This window comes from Salmo trutta, unplaced genomic scaffold, assembly GCF_901001165.1.
Source record: "Salmo trutta unplaced genomic scaffold, fSalTru1.1, whole genome shotgun sequence".
NCBI classification, from domain to species: Eukaryota; Metazoa; Chordata; class Actinopteri; order Salmoniformes; family Salmonidae; genus Salmo; species Salmo trutta.
This window is the reverse complement of record NW_021823247.1, coordinates 44277-50276: the sequence shown is the minus strand read 5'-3', so window position 1 is coordinate 50276 and position 6000 is coordinate 44277. Positions and strand designations below refer to the sequence as shown.

Below are 6000 nucleotides of genomic sequence, written 5' to 3'. Positions count from 1 at the left end.
ACAAAAAAAAAAAAAAAAAAAAAAAAAAAAATGCATGAAATGAAATGTATGCATTTACTACTGTAAGTCGCTCTGGATAAGAGCGTCTGCTAAATGACTAAAATGTAAATGTAAAATGTATATAGTACTGAGAGGACCCTGTATAGGAAATATAGTACTGAGAGGACAACCCTGTATAGTACTAATGGAATAGTACTGAGAGGACAGCCCTGTATAGTACTAATGGAATATAGTACTGAGGACAACCCTGTATAGTACTAGTGGAATATAGCACTGAGAGGACAACCCTGTATAGTACTAATGGAATATAGTACTGAGAGGACAACCCTGTATAGTACTAATGGAATATAGTACTCAGAGGACAGCCCTGTATAGTACTAGTGGAATATAGTACTGAGAGGACAACCCTGTATAGTACTAGTGGAATATAGTACTGAGAGGACAACCCTGTATAGTACTAATGGAATATAGTACTGAGAGGACAACCCTGTATAGTACTGAGAGGACGACCCTGTGTAGTACTAATGGAATATAGTACTGAGAGGACAACCCTGTATAGTACTAATGGAATATAGTACTGAGAGGACAACCCTGTATAGTACTAGTGGAATATAGTACTGAGAGGACCCTGTATAGTACTAATGGAATATAGTACTGAGAGGACAACCCTGTATAGTACTAATGGAATATAGTACTGAGAGGACAACCCTGTATAGTACTAATGGAATATAGTACTGAGAGGACAACCCTGTATAGTACTAATGGAATATAGTACTGAGAGGGCAACCCTGTATAGTACTAATGGAATATAGTACTGAGAGGACAACCCTGTATTACTAATGGAATATAGTACTGAGAGGACAACCCTGTATAGTACTAATGGAATACTGAGAGGACAGCCCTGTATAGTACTAATGGAATATAGTACTGAGAGGACAGCCCTGTATAGTACTAATGGAATATAGTACTGAGAGGACAGCCCTGTATAGTACTAGTGGAATATAGTACTGAGAGGACAGCCCTGTATAGTACTAATGGAATATAGTACTGAGAGGACAACCCTGTATAGTACTAGTGGAATATAGTACTGAAAGGACAGTCCTGTATAGTACAAGTGGAATATAGTACTGAGAGGACAACCCTGTATAGTACTAATGGAATATAGTACTGAGAGGACAACCCTGTATAGTATTAATGGAATATAGTACTGAGAGGACAACCCTTTTTAACTACATTATGCTCTGTCTCTCTCTCTCTCTCTCTCTGTCTCTCTCTCTCTCTCTCTCTCTCTCTCTCTCTCTCTCTCTCTCCTCTCTCTCTCTCTCTCTCTCCCCACAGGCCCTAAGAACACCATCCTTCGTTTTGTGGTGAAGTTCTTCCCTCCAGACACACAGCTGCTGGAGGAGCTGACACGGTGAGAGTGGATGAGTCTTCCTGTTCTTCTTCTCAACAAACACACCCTGATCCATCACCATTCTGAACACACCCTGATCCATCACCATTCTGAACACACCCTGATCCATCACCATTCTGAACACACCCTGATCACCCTTCTGAACACACCCTGATCCATCACCATTCTGTACACACCCTGAACCATCACCATTCTGTACACACCCTGAACCATCACCATTCTGTACACACCCTGAACCATCACCATTCTGTACACACCCTGAACCATCACCATTCTGTACACACCCTGAACCATCAACGGGAAAATAACTTCACCATTCTGTAGAGTTACAGTGCTTTTTCTTTCCTGATGTTTACAGAGGTCAATGTCTCATGAGTCCAGCGTATCCTACAACTCAGAGGCCAAAACAAACAGGGACAGGAAGTGTAACAGGAAGTGGTCAGAAGCCTCCTTCCTGTGTTTGCATCTCCAGCAGTTCTAACGGGAGTCAATATGTCCTTAACAAGAGAAGAGGGGACGCAGTGTAACCTACTGTTGAGGGATCAGACGCAGTGTAACCTACTGTTGAGGGATCAGACGCAGTGTAACCTACTGTTGAGGGATCAGACGCAGTGTAACCTACTGTTGAGGGATCAGACGCAGTGTAACCTACTGTTGAGGGATCAGACGCAGTGTAACCTACTGTTGAGGGATCAGACGCAGTGTAACCTACTGTTGAGGGATCAGACGCAGTGTAACCTACTGTTGAGGGATCAGACGCAGTGTAACCTACTGTTGAGGGATCAGACGCAGTGTAACCTACTGTTGAGGGATCAGACGCAGTGTAACCTACTGTTGAGGGACCAGACGCAGTGTAACCTACTGTTGAGGGATCAGACGCAGTGTAACCTACTGTTGAGGGATCAGACGCAGTGTAACCTACTGTTGAGGATCAGACGCAGTGTAACCTACTGTTGAGGGATCAGACGCAGTGTAACCTACTGTTGAGGGATCAGACACAGTGTAACCTACTGTTGAGGGACGCTGTTGAGGGATCAGACACAGTGTAACCTACTGTTGAGGGATCAGACGCAGTGTAACCTACTGTTGAGGGATCAGACGCAGTGTAACCTACTGTTGAGGGATCAGACGCAGTGTAACCTACTGTTGAGGGATCAGACGCAGTGTAACCTACTGTTGAGGGATCAGACGCAGTGTAACCTACTGTTGAGGGATCAGACGCAGTGTAACCTACTGTTGAGGGATCAGACGCAGTGTAACCTACTGTTGAGGGATCAGACGCAGTGTAACCTACTGTTGAGGGATCAGACGCAGTGTAACCTACTGTTGAGGGATCAGACGCAGTGTAACCTACTGTTGTGGGATCAGACGCAGTGTAACCTACTGTTGAGGGATCAGACGCAGTGTAACCTACTGTTGAGGGAATAAAATACATTAAAAAATACATTAAAAATGTACCATAACATGTATCCTGTTGGCAACAAGACAACTAAAGTAATACTGCAACAAAACGTGGCAAAGAAATTAACTTTAAATCCTGAATACAAAGTGTTATTTTTTTTGGGGGGGGGGCAAATCACAACATAACACTTGAGGTTTGAACTGTTCAAGCATGGTGGTGGCTATATCATGTTATGGGTATGCTTGTCATCGGTATTCAAGCATGGTGGTGGCTGCGTCATGTTATGGGTATGCTTGTCATCGGTATTCAAGCATGGTGGTGGCTGCGTCATGTTATGGGTATGCTTGTCATCGGTATTCAAGCATGGTGGTGGCTGCGTCATGTTATGGGTATGCTTGTCATCGGTATTCAAGCATGGTGGTGGCTGCGTCATGTTATGGGTATGCTTGTCATCGGTATTCAAGCATGGTGGTGGCTGCGTCATGTTATGGGTATGCTTGTCATCGGTATTCAAGCATGGTGGTGGCTGCGTCATGTTATGGGTATGCTTGTCATCGGTATTCAAGCATGGTGGTGGCTGCATCATGTTATGGGTATGCTTGTCATCGGTATTCAAGCATGGTGGTGGCTGCATCATGTTATGGGTATGCTTGTCATCGGTATCAGAGATATTGGCCTGTGTTGATGTGTGATCAGAGATATAGGGCAGAACAACAGGTTTTTACCTTGTCAGCTCGGGGATTCAATCAGATGGATGGAGAGCTGTTTTATGGCTTGGCAACATTCTCATGCTATTTGTGGATTCACTGTCTGCCAAGGCATCTGATGTGACTGTTAGCTGACCCTGTAAGGAGGGTTGGGGTTTCAAGGCTCTGCCATTACAAAGCAGGTTTCTGACTGGGCAGAACTCGCTGAAGCTGGAAACACAGGCTAATAGTTACCATGTGTCTCCTCTCTCTCTCCTTCTCCTCTCTCTCTCTCCTTCTCCTCTCTCTCTGTCTCTCCTTCTCCTCTCTCTGTCTCTCCTTCTCTCTCTCTCCCTCTCTCTCTCTCCTTCCTTCTCTCTCTCTCTCTCTCCTCTCTCTCTGTCTCTCTTCTCCTCTCTCTCTCTCTTCTCCTCTCTCTCTCTCTCTCTCTCCTTCTCCTCCTCTCTCTCTCTCTCCTTCTCCTCTCTCTCTCTCCTCCTCTCTCTCTCTCAGGTACCTGTTTGCTCTCCAGATAAAGCATGATTTGGCGTGTGGACGTCTGACCTGTAACGACACCAGTGCTGCTCTGCTGGTCTCACATATCGTCCAGTGTGAGCATACTTTATATTATAATATAGTTAGAGCTTCCTGATTTATTTTAGTACCGGCTCCAGAGGGTACCGGCTCCAGAGGGTACCGGCTCCAGAGGGTACCGGCTCCAGAGGGTACCGGCTCCAGAGGGTACCGGCTCCAGAGGGTACCGGCTCCAGAGCGTACCGGCTCCAGAGGGTACCGGCTCCAGAGGGTACCGGCTCCAGAGGGTACCGGCTCCAGAGGGTACCGGCCGGCTCCAGAGGGTACCGGCCGGCTCCAGTGGGTACCGGCCGGCTCCAGTGGGTACCGGCCGGCTCCAGTGGGTACCGGCCGGCTCCAGTGGGTACCGGCCGGCTCCAGTGGGTACCGGCCGGCTCCAGTGGGTACCGGCCGGCTCCAGTGGGTACCGGCCGGCTCCAGTGGGTACCGGCCGGCTCCAGTGGGTACCGGCCGGCTCCAGTGGGTACCGGCCGGCTCCAGTGGGTACCGGCCGGCTCCAGTGGGTACGTACCGGCTCCAGTGGGTACGTACCGGCTCCAGTGGGTACGTACCGGCTCCAGTGGGTACGTACCGGCTCCAGTGGGTACGTACCGGCTCCAGTGGGTACGTACCGGCTCCAGTGGGTACGTACCGGCTCCAGTGGGTACGTACCGGCTCCAGTGGGTACGTACCGGCTCCAGAGGGTACCGGCTCCAGAGGGTACCGGCTCCAGTGGGTACCGGCCGGCTCCAGTGGGTACCGGCCGGCTCCAGTGGGTACGTACCGGCTCCAGTGGGTACGTACCGGCTCCAGTGGGTACGTACCGGCTCCAGTGGGTACGTACCGGCTCCAGTGGGTACCGGCCGGCTCCAGTGGGTACCGGCCGGCTCCAGTGGGTACCGGCTCCAGTTCCAAACTGAGTTGATGAGGCGGTTAATATGCGTAGAGGAGCCATTGTCATTCAGGCTGAACCATTTCTCTGGATACATAAAAATACCTGTCAGAAAAATCACCCCCTTTGGGTAATCTGGAGAGACTGTTGCTGAATACCTGATACAGAGGGAATAACTGGCCAGTTCAGGCTCTAGTGGGGAAACGCCTGTGTGAATTAAACTCTTCTCTTGGTTATTCAGTAACACTCCTCTCCCCTCTCTCCTCCCTCTCGTCTCTTCTCCTCCGTCTCGTCTCTCCTCCCTCTCTCTTCTCCCCCCTCTCTCTCTCCTCCCTCTCTTCTCCTCCCTCTCTCTTCTCCTCTCTCTTCTCCTCCCTCTCGTCTCTCTTCTCCCCTCTCTCTTCCCTCTCGTCTCTCTCTCCCTCTCTCTTCTCCTCCCTCCCTCTCGTCTCTTCTCCCTCTCTTCTCCTCCCTCTCCCTCTTCTCCTCCCTCTCTCTCTTTTCCTCCCTCTCTCTCTCCTCTACCCTCTCTCCTCCCTCTCGTCTTTCCTCCCTCTCTTCTCCTCTCCCCTCTCTCCCCCTCTCTTCTCTCCTCCCCTCGTCTCTCCTCCCATCTCCCTTCTGACTCCTAATTTCTGCTCTCCCTCTCTCTCCTCTTTCTCTCGTCTCTCTCTCCCTCTCGTCTCTCCTCCCTCTCGTCTCCTCCCTCTCGTCTCTCCTCTCCCTTCTCTCCTCTCCCTTCTCTCCTCCCTCTCGTCTCTCCTCTCCCTTCTCTCCTCCCTCTCGTCTCTCCTCTCTCCTCTTTCTCGGTCTCTCCTCTCTCCTCTCCCTCTCTCTCCTCCCTCTCGTCTCTCCTCCCTCTCGTCTCTCCTCCCTCGCCTCTCCCTCTCTCTCCTCTCTCCTCTCCCTTCTCTCCTCCCTCTCGTCTCTCCTCTCCCTTCTCTCCTCTCCTTCTCTCCTCCCTCTCGTCTCTCCTCTCCCTTCTCTCCTCCCTCTCGTCCCTCTCTCTCTCCTCTTTCTCGGTCCTCTCTTC

General features: G+C 49.9%; 1 pseudogene; it reads left to right on the top strand.

Annotated features, from left to right (window-relative positions):
• The first annotated feature begins 1338 nt into the window (after window positions 1-1338).
• Window positions 1339-6000, top strand: part of LOC115189902 (FERM, ARHGEF and pleckstrin domain-containing protein 1-like) — a 48188-nt pseudogene continuing 43526 nt past the window's right edge.